This window comes from Urocitellus parryii, chromosome 7 (genome assembly GCF_045843805.1).
Source record: "Urocitellus parryii isolate mUroPar1 chromosome 7, mUroPar1.hap1, whole genome shotgun sequence".
Lineage (NCBI taxonomy): Eukaryota > Metazoa > Chordata > Mammalia > Rodentia > Sciuridae > Urocitellus > Urocitellus parryii.
The window spans coordinates 84,016,448-84,030,791 of NC_135537.1; the positions used below are offsets into that span (position 1 = coordinate 84,016,448).

General features: G+C 55.6%; 1 pseudogene; it reads left to right on the forward strand.

The window, feature by feature from the left end:
- The window catches only part of LOC144256001 (paired box protein Pax-8-like), a 55,524-nt pseudogene that overhangs the window by 17,460 nt on the left and 23,720 nt on the right, over positions 1–14,344 (forward strand).

A 14,344-nucleotide genomic window follows, 5' to 3' on the forward strand; every position in this document is an offset into this window, starting at 1 on the left:
AGCACAGGAACGGATTGGACATGTTGAGGTTCCCAATGTCAAGGTCATTAGCCTGTAAGACAAGTGTCTCGAGGGCCAGGACTATCTTCCACTCTGAAACCATCTCCCTGCCACCTCACACACCTACTGGCATATTATCAGGGTGGGTGCAGCGTCCCAGCCACAGGCCACCAGGTCAAGGGAGGGAGGGGCCAGACTCAGGGCGAATGGGCAGGGAGAGGGCAGCCTGGGGGGCCTCCGCCATCTTTGATGGGGAGGGGCTGAGAGCTGGTGAGAATGGGGAGGAGGCAAGCAGCTTGAGTGGGAATACAGGGAAGTAAAGCAACTGGAAGAGACCCAGGACAGAGCAGGAAGGCGTGGGAAGGAAGGAAATGGAGAGGGACGTGAACAAAGAGGGTGGAGAAGAATAACCCAACAGGGAAGAGTGGGACTCGGGTTCACTCTCTAACTAGGGAAAGTCAAGAAGGGACTGCTGCCAGTGGTGTGTGCCAAGAGGGGGCCAGGAGGGGCCAGGTGGTGGGACCATCTGGGATGGCCTCTGAGAGCTCCGGCCTGGGGCTGAATTCTGGCCCTTGGTCAAATTCCATGACCTCTCTGCTCCTCCTCTTCTGGTCTATAAAGAGAGGATGCTGGTCTTCCTGACTCCCAGGTCTTCCTGCCATGAGAACTTACCAGAAGGCCAAATTTATGGCTCTCCACTGGGCTCAGGTATGGACACTCCCCACGATGCTGCCCAGGATTGTTACTAAGCATTGGTTAACTGGGGACAGGGGCTGAATAAAAGCCCTTCCTCTTCCCCCTTCCTCCTCCTCCTTTTAGGTCCAATATGGGTGAAATACCAGCCAATTTTGGTTCTTTCCCAGTCATAGCTGAATCCAGGGGAAACTTTTGGATATATGCTTGATCTCCTTCCTTTGCCCTCACCCACAGCCCCCCTCTGCAATGATCCACAGCAGGGACATCCCAGGAAATCAGACTTCTTATCCTTTAGGGGACTCTGAGATTTGCCTGAGCTTAAGCTGTAGGAGCCTCCGTGCAGGTTGGTCTTTGTGGCTGCAGTAAGTGGCACTGGGGCCTGCCAGAGGGAAAGAGCCCCCCAGACGGGGAGAAGGCATTAGTGAGAATACGCAGGAGTTCAATGAATAACCACCCAGTCATGCGTTGCAGGAGGGGAAAGGAGGAGCTGGCATTATTTCCTGCCCCTTAAGGCATCCAGAACTCTGCCTTATCTCATCACTGAGGATTTTGGAAAAGGGAAAACCCAAAACCAGAAGAGGGGCCAGTGGGGTGGGAGAGCTCTGTCACTTGCAAAGACACAAAAAATTAAATTGAAACCGCTACAGAAAGAACTTTCCATGAAACCCTAACCTCCAAGAGGGTGGAGACCCGTCTGTCTTGATCCACATATTGTGCTGCAGCAGGGCCTGGCACGGAACCAGGGTGGTTGAGGTGGTCATGGTGACGGTGACACTGTGGAGGGCCCACCCAGGCCAGGCCCAGTGCCTAGTCCCTTACCTGCACTGTGCTCACCCAGAACACCTAGGGGCAGAGTCAAAGCAGGAGCAGCCTGTGCCAAGATCGCAAGGAGCGATGGAGCAGGGGCTTCCCGACTCTGCCTACACAGCTTCTGAGAAGGGAAATAAGTGGCCATATGAGCCCTGCCCATGCATCCAGGTAGGGGGACAAGTTTGAAAGCTGCCTATCAGTTTGGACTTCTGTGAGGGAAGGGGCCACCTGGCAGTGGTGGAAGGCCAGAGACTGTGGAAGGACTTCCTCCTTCAAGGGGTTTGCATCTGCTGGTCCAGCCCTTTCAGGGCCAGCCTCCCACGTCCCCTCAGAGGTCCAAGCCCCAGCTCCGTGGTACTCTCTCCAAGATCTCCATTCCCATAACTCTAGCTCTGCCCTCTGCTTCCTGCAGCCCTGGGGCAGTGGCTTGCGCATCCCATGTTCAGCATGCTTGGGCCAGAGAAGTGCTGGGCTTCGGACTCCTTGGGGATCTTGTAATGTTTTTGCATATACTTACTGAGATAGCTTATTTGTTTGCAAGTATTTATGGAGATAAATGACACTCATTGATATTCCATATACACCTTATGCACATATCCTGAAGGTTATTTTATGCCATGTTTTTATGCACCTGTGTTGGGACTGCCACCTGTCACAGAGGCCAAAACTGGAACTTTTCATTTGTGGTATCATGTTAGTGCTCAAAGGATTTTGGATTCTGGAACTTTTCAGATATGGAATTGTATCAGCCTGTATGGGACACTCAGCTTGTATCTCAGAATGACCTCAGTTCCTCCTGAGTGTGCTTATTTTTCTCCAACACCTGGGAAAACAATTCCTTGCATTAAAGCCCTTCTATTGAAATACCTAGGAGTAAGTTTCTGTTTTGCAAAGACTTCATTGACTGATGCATACTTGGTACCTGAAGAGTCAGAAAATTCCAGGGCTGGACTGATCATGTCCTTAACCTTGACCATAGTGTTGAGCTCCCTGGCAACAAAAACTGGAAGCCAGTTTCTTTTATACCAACTGGACAGTGGCAGACTTGAAGGGGCAGCATCGACACTCAGAGCTGTCAAAAACTCCCCTCAGTGGGCTCTCTGGTTCTCAAGAGGAGCAGTTTGCACTCTTATCCACTGTGCCCCCAGCTTAGCCTGGCCCTCATGGATCTTCCCCTGAATGCATGTTGACATCGCCCCAACTCTGCTGGAAACCATGAGGACAGGGTCTGTCCCCACGCTGTCCTCCATAGAGCCTTTATCACCAGAGTTAGAAGGACAGGTCTTCTTGGCTCAGAATGTAAAGACCTCCATTAATGACAGTTTCCCCGCTGGTGTCAAATGGAGAGAAGGCTTCTTATCTCAGCAGAACATGCTCCCACAGAACACACTGCCACATCCAAGTGTGCACACTTGGCTCAGCAAGTGTGCACACCTCCAGTGTTGATGTCCAGGGCTGCGTGGAAGTCACGGAAGCCCCGCACGCACCCCGGCTCCTCAGCAGCAGGCCAGCCTCTCTCCTCCTGGGCTGTGGGATCTAGACCTCCTTCACTTCGAAGAGCACACGTCAGAGGAAGCCAAGCTGCTGAAGGCCAAGAGCGTGTGGGCTTCACTGACTGACTGTGGATCTGCCTGCCTCCATGCCTCCCTCCCTCTTCCCCCTGCCTCCCTCTCTGCCTCCCTGCATCCATCCCTGCCTCCCTCCCTCCCTCCCTTCTCCCCCTCCTTCCTCCCTTCTCCCCCTGCCTCCCTCCCCTCCTTCTTCCCTCCTCCCGTGCCTCCCTCCCTCTTCCCTCTCTTTCCCCCCTCCTCCCCCTGCCTCCCTCCCTCCTCCCCCTCTTCCCTCCCTCCTCCCCCTCTTCCCTCCCTCCTCCCCCACCTTCCTTCCTCCTCCCCCTCCTCCCTTCCTCCACCCCCTGCCTCTCTCCCTCCTCCCTCTGCTTCCTCCCTCCTCCCCCACCTCCTTCCCTCCTCCTCATGCCTCCATCCCTCCTCCTCATGCCTCCATCCCTCCCCCCTGCCTCCCTCCTTCCTCCCCTGCCTCCCTCCTTCCTCCCCTGCCTCCCTCCTCCCTCCTCCCCTTCCTTCCTCCCTCCTCCCTCTGCCTCCCTCCCTCCTCCCTCTGCCTCCCTCCCTCCTCCCTCTGCCTCCATCCCTCCTCCCCTGCCTCCATCCCTCCTATCCCTCCTTCCTCCCTCCTCCCCCTGCCTCCCTTCCTCCCTCCTCCCCCTGCCTCCCTCCCTTCTCCCTCTCCTTCCTCCCTCCTCCCCCACCTCCATCCCTCCTCCCCCTGCCTCCCTCCCTCCTCCCCTGCCTCCCTCCCTCCTCCCCTGCCTCCCTCCTCCCTCCTCCCCTTCCTTCCTCCCTCCTCCATCTGCCTCCCTCCCTCCTCCCTCTGCCTCCCTCCCTCCTCCCTCTGCCTCCATCCCTCCTCCCCTGCCTCCATCCCTCCTCTCCCTCCTTCCTCCCTCCTCCCCCTGCCTCCCTTCCTCCCTCCTCCCCCTGCCTCCCTCCCTCCTCCCTCTCCTTCCTCCCTCCTCCCCCACCTCCATCCCTCATCCCCCTGCCTCCCTCCCTCCTCCCCTGCCTCCCTCCCTCCTCCCCTGCCTCCCTCCTCCCTCCTCCCCTTCCTTCCTCCCTCCTCCCTCTGCCTCCCTCCCTCCTCCCTCTGCCTCCATCCCTCCTCCCCCTGCCTCTATCCCTCCTCTCGCTCCTTCCTCCCTCCTCCCTCTGCCTCCATCCCTCCTCCCCCTCCTTCCTCTCTCCTCCTTGCATCTCAGATCACCTCAGTTCCTCCTTAATACTCTTATTTTTCTCCAACACCCAGAAAACCAATCCCCTGTATTAAAGCCCTCTCCTCCTCCTTGTGGACCTACCAAGAGAATTAAACTAGCATGTGAAGCCTCACCAGCCACTGTTCTCCACCCCCAAGTTCCCTTGACTATAAAACTCTCCTCCTATTGTTTTCAACCAAATTTCTCAAAAAAACAGTCCTATTGATCCTGCATGTTGATGGAGGCTGTGGGAGAAAGGTAAAGGATATTCTGAAAACATCTAAACAAGACCCTGACCTGCTCTGCAGGATGAAGCAGAGCCCCTGGAAGAAGTGACCTAGAGCTGAGCTCCACAAGATGCACAAGAGTCAACAGATAAGACAAGAGGTCCAAGCCAAGGCAGCAGCATGTGCAAGGGCCCTGCAGTAGGGGATCCTCCAATAGTTCTCAGGACATGCAGAAGCCAAATCCAGAGGGTGCCACAGAAGGTGACAAGCTCCACGCTTGCAGGGCACTGCGGTCACCAGCCAACACAAGAGAAGCAGCCTCTCTAGTGCCTAAGTGGAGATTTCCAACAGGAAGCTGAATGTGCAAGTGGCAGGAAGACCTAGAGACACCTGGGACACCCACGATGCCTCGGAAGACGGGTGGTAGTAGAAGAGTGAGAGTGAGCCGCCAAGGAGAGCCTCGGAGTGGAGCAGTCCCGAGATTTGAGAGAAACCTGGGGGTGCAACAGACATGGTGGAGCAAAAGCTGGAAAAAAGATTGAAAAGCCCAGACTGAAGGTCCAAGGAGCCAGTGGACAGCCTTGTGTGGAAGCCCCTTGGAAAGAGAGAACACTGCCTCGGGCAGCCCCCACCTGGCCATGCACTACCTCCATGGCCAAGTGCTGATGCACATGCCCAGCAGGAGGCAGCAGGGCCAGTGGGAGGAAAGAAGGGAATGGGAGCAGCACATTTGCCTGCTTCTTAAGATGGGGTTGAAAACAGGAAAGTCAGATGTGGTGCACGCCTGAGACTGAGGCAGGAGGATCTCCAAGTTCAAGGCCAACCTCAGCAATTAGCAAGGCCGTAAGCCACTTAGCAAGACCCTGTCTCTAAATAAAATACAAAAATGGGCTGGGGCAGGGGCTAGTGGTTAAGCACCCCTGGGTTCAGTCTCTAGTACAAATTATATATATATATAAAGAGTATCATGGTCAAGAAAAGAATTTTTTTCCAAGGCAAGGGCTGGGGAGGCAACACGGAGTAACTTAATTGCATTTGTAGCTGCAGAGGAAGGACTGAGTAGAAAGGAGATAGACAATATAAAAGAAAGCCTGGCCCCATGGGGCATATCTGTAATCCCAGCTCCCAGAGGCTGAGGCAGAAGCATCGGAAGTTCAAGGCCATCCTGGGCAACTTAGTGAGATCCTGTCTCAAAACAAAGACAAACACAAACCAAAACACCCTGGGGGACACTTTATGGAATCTCAGGTTCTAGAACAGGTCGGAGGAGGAGGAATCAATGAGATTCTGAGGTCTGAGCTTTCCTCAGACCTTCTCTTCTCCAGTCCCCTGAGGAGGACAAAGGGAGGCACAGAGATCCCCAGGGCCACCCAGCACACTGGGGTGCAGCAGACACAGGGTGCTGCTTTCCTGCATTTCTGCTCTTTTCGTCCCAATCTGAGGATCTGTGTCTAGGTGACCCATGACCTCATGGGTGGTGGGCTAATCTGCTCTGCAGGCGGGGCCCCTGGGGTTCCACGGTTCTGGGACACTTTCTTTGGGAGCACATTGAAGCAGAAGGCATGGACTTGACTCTGGAAAGGGAGAAACTTGGAGGGCGTAGAGACCACAGACCTGCAGGCGAGCATTCGGGGAACGTTGGAGCACGGGCCAGGCTGAGATGGAGACCAGGGGTGGTGCTGGAGTCTGGGACTTGGGGGTCACCACAGGAGATACCCAAATCACTGCCACCACCCCCACAATGCAGAGCACGTTTTTGTCTCATGTGTGTGCCGGCGTTGATTAAACTGTGCATCGGGTGTTAGGGAGACAAAGACAGGCCCTGCCCTTGAGGAATGCACAGGAATCCACACTAGATAAAGCTTCTGTTCATGCAGTTGATCTGTGACGGGGAAGTGAGCAAAGAACTCCAGGGCATGGGAGAAGTCTTCCTGCATCTTGAAGGTTTGATATCAGTGCATGTAATGAGACTCTCGGGATATCAGCCTCCTTTTTCTTCTCCTGTCCCTGCTCTTTAGAGTCTTCTAAGTGGTGAAAAAATTATAAATATGGCCCTACACCTCTCTTAACATAACCTTCCCAAAGGAGAGAGCAAGCCCCACGAAGAGCTAAGGTTAAATCCCCTTGGACCTGAGAAAGCTCTGGCCCCCTGTCTGCAGCATCCGGCCAGGGCCACAGGTCTTCCTTCTCCACACTCACCCCTCCCCACCCACGCCCCTCTAAAAGGCAAAGAGTCTTTGCTTAAACCTCAGATCTCTTCCTGGCTCACACCTTCCCTGCACCTGCCTCGCGCCCAGCCAGGGGGTCCTATTCACTGCTAGCTTCCGGCCTCAGGCCCACCCGTCTGCAGAGCAGCATAGAAAGGGGGTCAGCACAGTGGGCACCAGGCCACTCCCCAGGGCAGGAAGGAAGCCTGCACCCACCTCTGGGTGTTTGGTGGTGACTCACCTAGAAAAGTCCACTCCCCCACACCGGACACAGGAAAGATGAAAGTCCTTCCATTGCAGGGACTCGGTTCAAAACCTCAAACCATAGGAGCCACTTCATCCGCAGCTGCCAGCCCTCTCCAGCTCACCTTCCTGCCTGTCCATGCCTCTCAACTTCTCCAAGTCACCAAGACTTTACACATGGGATTTGCTCCTGCTTCCTGTGGAAATGCCTTCCTGGGTCACCTCCTAGTCTCTCCTCCCTGCAACTGCCCTCCGATCACTTCACAGCTGGACTGACCTCTCTTGGGGACTTCTCCCTCTGACATGGCAATTCCCAATTTATCTGATTGTATCCACTGAAAGGGTTTAAGGACCCAAGGGCGGCATCAAGGTTTGAGCCTCAGCACTTGGTATCTCAGTCATGATTGGCACTTGGTGGATGGGTCATTGAGTTTAAAAGAAATGAAATCCAAAGTACAAGCCCAGCTTGGTGGCACACACCAGTAATCAGCGGCTCCAGAGGCTGAGGCAGGAGGCTGGCAAGTTCAAGGTCAGCCTCAGCAATTCATCAAGGCCCTAAGCAACTTAGAGAGACCCTGTTTTAAAATCAAAAACCAAAAAGGGCTGGGGATGTGGCTCAGTGGTTAAGTGACCCCGGGCTCAATCCCTAGTACAAAAAAAAAAAAAAAAAAAAAAAAAAAAAAGAAAAAGAAAACCAAAGTACATAAAGAATACTTGTTAGGAGAAGGGGTTGGAGGAAAGAGGAACAAGCAGAGTCATTCTCTTAAAATTGTCTTCACCAGCCATTACCTGGCCTAAACCAGAGACCTCCGCGTGGTCTCAGACTAGTAACAGTCACACCTTCTGGAAACTTCTTAGAAACACAGATTCTTGGTTCCATCATAGACCTACTAATTCAGAAACAGCCTTGAGTCCAGCCATTTTTGCCAACCTCCTTAGTGATTCTGACACACACTTAAGTTGGAAAGACCTGGGGCCTTGCCTGGGTCAGAGCCCTCGGCCATGCGAACAAAAAACAAAATCAGAAAAACATTCTCATTTCTATCAGGATTTTCAGCCACCCAACACTTCTCCACGTCCATCCTCATCTTCTTGTGGCACTTGTCCCAGGACAGCAGCAGACACGACGAGAAGTCACGTTAACTGTTCAATAGACAGAAACACTGGGGTGGCAAACCAACCCCAAACCCACCTTCTCAAAGGATGAGATTGGAACAGGTCAGGTGGAGGCAGGAATCGGACCCCATGGTTCTTGGCCTTGGCACAAACACCCAAGCCTCCTCCATGTATGGGCATCGAAAGTTCTGGAAAATGGGGGCAAAGCTGGACCTAGCAGGTCGTATCTGTTTGGGAAATTGTCCAGCACCCCTTTGGTTTAGCCTCGGGGCCCAAAAGATGCAAGGGCAGTACGATGGCGAGTGGGGGAGATGCGTGGCCACAGGGGCCAGCGTGAGGGCCGCTCTTCCCACTGTCTGGGCTGAGGCTCACAACCCTTTGTTTTAAGAAAGCTGTTCTGCTGAAGGCCGCTGGAGCCCCTGAGGAGACATGGACAGGCAGCTCAGAACTTGCTGTCACTGGGCAATGAAAGGCACTCGGTGCCCAGCTAAGACCCTTCCCGCCCGCAGTCATAAATAGACTCCACTGGCTCCCACAGGGGCCTGGTCATGGCTCCTTCTCGCCTGCCAGCTCTCTCTGACTCCCACCCCGGGGTTCTGACCACCTCCAGGTCATCCACCAAATCATGCTCTGATGTGAAAAGACCTTCCCTACCCAGGCCACAGCACCTTCAGAAAGGACTGCAGGCCAGTCCCACACCTCACCGGCCAGCTCTGGCCACTGAGCCATTGGGTAGCCTGGGAGCAGCTCCGGTCTGAGCCTCAGACTTCGGGTGGATCCTGGCTCTTTCTGGTATAGTCTTGAGTCTCAAATGAGTCATGTAAATCAAGTCGCTAAAATTCTCCTGGTCCCAGTCCCCTGGTTGAATAAGTGGAGATCTGAGTCCTAAAATTAGCCCCACTGGGTGGTTTCATGGAGTGGAATATGTCAGGGAGTCTGACCGACGGTGCCCTCTGGCCTCAAAGGCTTTGCATAAGCTGTTCCACTGCCCGGAATAGTTTTCTCCTTCTTCTGCCACTCAGCGGGCATCTCTTTACCTTTGGCCTCAGCTTTGACTTTCCAGGAACCCTTCTGTGATTCCCTGACCGGGGCCAGGTCCCCTCCTCTGGTTCCAAGGGACTGTTTGCTACTTTGGGATTCTACTATAATAAAGCCATGAGGCGAGAGCGGGCTGGGGTCTGCCTTATTTACCTCAGTGACCATGAGCCTCCCACCGTGGCTGGCACAGAGTGGGCACTCAGTCAGCTCAGGTCTGCTGAGAGAATGGGCTCAGAATGGAGGAGGACCGAGGCCAGAGCAGGAAAGCAGCTGAGAGTCTGCGGCCTGACGGGGCCGTCCTGGAGCCCATGGGGTCCCCAGCCAGGCCTCTGCCCACAATTTTAGTGCTCTGACCTGTTAGAGGAGAAACCCTGAGGCTCTCTCAGGCAGGACACCTGCCGTCAGGGCTGGGGTCCACTCCCCCCAGCTCAACCAGAGAAGCTCTGGGTTCATTCTTTGGTGTTTGTTTGTGACCGGGTTTCAACACCATTTCTGTGGTTTAAAGAGAAATGGGGAGACTATGGATCTCCTCCTGAGCCCTCATTTCATAGAAAAGGAAAGGAGACCCAGGGAGGAGAGGGTCCCCCAGGACACCCGGGACATAAGGACACCCCTATTTCTCCTTACCTGCCTTCAGAGGAAGGAAGGGGCTTGGTGTCTGGAGTGAAGGGCTTGGTCAGAAGGAGACAGGACAGGCTCCAAGGGCCCCCAGGGCATGCTGCGCAACTCTGGAACCAGCAGTGGGCGTCGGGTCTGAGCATAAGGACCACTGGTGCCCCGTCCAGGAGGTGGGACTCCAAGTTGGAGCTCAGTCACGGGGGGCTCAGTCATTGGGGCTCAGTCACGGTCGCACACCTGCAGCCTATGCTTCCCCACCTCCCCGTCTGATCCTGACCACTCTCCCCGGGGTGTTGTGTTTCCAGGCCATGGTGGGCTGAACCAGCTGGGAGGGGCCTTTGTGAACGGCAGACCCCTGCCCGAAGTGGTGCGCCAGCGCATCGTGGACCTGGCCCACCAGGGCGTGAGGCCCTGCGACATCTCTCGCCAGCTCCGCGTCAGCCACGGCTGTGTGAGCAATATCCTCGGTAGGTAAGCTCGCAGTTCAGTGTGCCCCCACGCTCTGCAGAGCTGGCCTCCCACGTCCAGCTTCAGTCCTGGGACCCGGACAGGGTATGGTGGCGCCTCTGCCCGCTATGGCCTCCTGCTGTTTCCTGTCCTCACTTCCTTCTCTGCCCATTTCTCCTTCCTTTGGCTTCTCTCTTTTGGGGGAAAAGGGGGTTAACAGGACTGAACTCAGGGCACTCGACCACTGAGCCCCATCCCCAGCCCTATTTTCTATTTTATTTGGAGACAGAGTCTCACTGAGTTGCTTAGTGCCTCACCACTGCTGAGGCTCGCCTTGACCTCGCCATCCTCCTGCCTCGGCCTCCTGAGCTGCTGGGATGACAGGGTGCACCACTGCGCCCGGCTCCTTTTTATCCTTTACCCATGTCTTGTTTCTGCAGCCGTCTTTGCTCTTCATACAGGAGACTCACCCCCCAGTTCCTTCTTTGGTGACACCTAGGGAAATTGGGCCCCTAGGAGGGCCCCACAGTAGAGAAGGCTCCTGGGGTCTAACCACTGCAAGGGGGACGTCTGGGTTTGTGCCCCTGCGACAGAAGCAAGGGAGTGGCTTGCTCAGTCTCCAGGCCCAGCTCGGCCTCCCTGAGTAGCCTCTCTGGGAGTCAGGCCTAGAGGCTGGGATTCTTATGAGGTGACACTCAGGACCCCTGGGCACTATTGCTCTATAAGCACCCAACATGGTGGCCCTCAGCCCCAGCTGCCCTGGAAGAAACTTAAACATAACAATAAAATTAAGTGTCTGCTCCAGCTCAGACTGATTTAGGGGACTGGGTCTAGGCCCCCACCTTCCCCCTGCAACCAGGTGGGGAACGACTTCAGGGGGGCAGGGGCAGCACAGGCTTCCAGCAGAAATGCCCCGCCCTGGAGGACTCTGGGTTTTGAGGTAGTTCCATGCACCCGTCCCCCTCCTCCACCCATCACGTGGATTCAGGGGGACCCCAGGTGCCAGGAAGAAAAGGGCCTGGCTGTAAGTGAAACCTGGAAACCCCGACTCCCTGTCCTGGGCTGTCAGGTTGGGGTCCAGGAGAGGGGATTTCCGAGATGGCTGTGGAGTCCCAGACAGGAGGGGAGCTCTGGTCACTAGTGACCAACAGAATTTGGAAGAGTTTGGCCCCAATGGCAGAAGAGGGTGTCTACAGCTGGGAGGGGAGGATGTCCTGACCCAGGCCACCCATCTGCCACAGCAGAGAGCGGGGCAGAGGCTGAACGCCAGCAGGCTCAGATTTAGGGACTGAGCCTGGCCAGGGATCCCCAAGGCTGGCCTCCAGAGTCCAGGGGACCAGCCTCACACCGGCAGTGGAAGCAGGATGGTCAAGGAGAAGATCAGTCAGCCTTCAGCCCAGAGAAACCGCCACTGTGCCCCACGGTTCCCACTGGGCCCAGCCAAGATGCCCCTCCTTACAGGGGACACCTCATGCCCCTGGCCCTGATGGGGGCAGGCAGAGCCTGGACAGAGGCAAGGCAAGGAGAGGAGCCGGGGCATCCAGCAGAGGGCTCTGGTTTGGCGGCAGCATGAGCCTCCCCAAGAAAGGGATGTGGACAGTTCTGGGCACGCCAGGTGCCGGAGGCAGCCTCGGGCACCTCACTCCCATGGCCCTCCCCAGAAGCTTCAGACAGACACAGGGGGGGAGGCTCTGGCGACATCCCCCCCCCAAACACCCCCTGCTTATTGGGTAATTCTTTGGGGTTCTCTATAGGAGTAGGTACTACGAGACTGGAAGCATCCGGCCTGGAGTGATAGGGGGCTCCAAGCCCAAGGTGGCCACCCCCAAGGTGGTGGAGAAGATCGGGGATTACAAGCGGCAGAACCCCACCATGTTTGCCTGGGAGATCAGGGACCGGCTCCTGGCCAAGGGCGTCTGTGACAATGACACTGTGCCCAGTGTCAGCTCCATTAACAGGTGAGAGACTGCAGCCTCTGGCCTTGGGCGGGCGCCTGGCTTTGGGATCATGAAGGAACTAAGCAGGGGCCCAACCCAGAGGGACTCGGGCCTTGGGCTGCAGAGTTGGCAGGACCTCTCCGTCCCCACAGTTGTTCCCCCACCTCCTCTCTCCACACTGGAGGCACCCTCCCCCTGCCCCACTCCACAGGGACCCCCATCTGCACCTTCCTTCCTCAGATACCACATCCTCTTTCATTGGGCCAAAGAATGTTCCTGAACTGGTCATCTCCTGACCACTCTCCTGGCTCCATTCAAGCACCTGGTCATCTGTTCAGCCCTGCAGATAGCTACAGCCCATCAAGCGCTTACTCTTCATCCATTATTCATCACTCACTCAATTACCCGTCACCTGCAGGCCCCGGGGACACAAAACTCCTCCCCTGTACAGCTTACAGTCTAATGGGAGCATAGACGCAAACCCAGTACCCACACAGACACTATAAAAATGCAGTTCCAAGTCCTGCTAAGGACAGGAACATGGGGGCATGTGGACCAGCACAGGGTGACTTTATGGGGTTATGAAAGGCTTCCCCTGAGTAAGAGGCAAGGAAGAAGAGCTGACTAGTCAAAAAGGAGCAAAGGAAATGTCTGAGACATTCAAATGCCCTGTGGCTAACACAGTCTTATACAAGAAGCTAAAGGAGAGCCAATAGACAGAGGGAAGGGAACCTGAGGCATGCTGAGGGGTTGGTGCCAAGTTATATACTCTTTGCTTTTGACCTCGGAGCCCTTGTCAGATTTTAAGCAGGATGCTGACTTGCATTTCAAAAATCTCACCTTGCCCCAATAGGGTGAGTCGATTGGAAAGGGTCAAGAGTGGATGGGGTGGGCCATGAGTGCCCGCGGTGGAAAAGAACACTGTTGGCATGCGCTGAGGTTATCAAGGAAGGATCAAGGCTGGAGAGGTTATCAAGGTCAAATCCACAGAACTTGGGGACGAGCTTGATTGGGAGGAGCAGGCAGATGCCCCATCTGCACTTGACCTTGAGTGACTGATGTTTCCAACATGACATGAGGACACAGGCAGGGCCGGTGTGAAGACAGAGATTGGGGATTTGGATGTTGTTCTAGTTAGCTTTCTCGTTGCTGTGACTAAATGACCTGAGCATCACCTCTATAGAGGAGGAAGAATTATTGAGGGCCCACGGTTTCAGAGGTCTCAGTCCATAGACAGCAGGCTCCATTCCTCAGGCTGGAGTGAGGCTAAACATTATAGCAGGAGAGTGTGGCGGAGGGAAGAGGCTCACATGGGGATCAGGAAGCAGAGAGAGACTCCACTTGCCAGATACAAGTATGTAGCCCAGGGCCAGCCCCATGCCCACCTGCCCAGCCACACCCACCACCTCAGCTGCCATCAGCTCATCCAAGCAGGGGTCAGTTCACTGGCTGGGCTGAGGCTGTTACCCCAGCCATTTCTCCTCTGAACCTTCTGGCATTGTCTCACACCTGAGCTTTAGGGACACCTCGCATCCTCACCATAACGGATGTGGACTAGCTGAGGCGGAAACCCCTCTGAGGTGACCAGTGGAGTGTCAGAAAGGCCACCCACCTGGGCAGCGCTGGGGCCTGTTTCCTCCTCTTTCTCTAGTGACATTTTTGTTCTTCCTCGCAGAATCATCCAGACCAAAGTGCAGCAACCGTTTAACCTCCCCATGGACAGCTGCATGGCCACCAAGTCCCTGAGTCCAGGACACACACTGAGTGAGTTCTGGGAGCTTGGAAGATCACAAAACCCCTGGCACACAGATCCCCACCGCGTCCCCCAGGAGCCCCCAGATGCATCCCAGCACCCATGCCACCCACCTGCCCCAGCCCCTGCGTGGACGGAGCTGTCGAGTTGACAAGCCTGTCTTGGTCCCCATGGAAGGTCCCGTGGACACAGAGAGGTGGAAAGGACAGGCATGGGTGACTCCAGCTGCCACCAGGGCTCAGGGCTTGGGTCACCACGTGGCCAGCTGGTCCCTCCAGGATGGCTGCAGGGGTTGGGGGCACTCCCTCAGCCTGACACTCTCCCTCTCGCCCACTGCAGTCCCCAGCTCCGCCGTCACTCCCCCTGAGTCCCCCCAGTCGGACTCCCTGGGCTCCACCTACTCCATCAACGGGCTCCTGGGAATCGCCCAGCCTGGCAGCGACAGCAAGAGGAAAATGGATGACAGTGAGTCCTGTGGG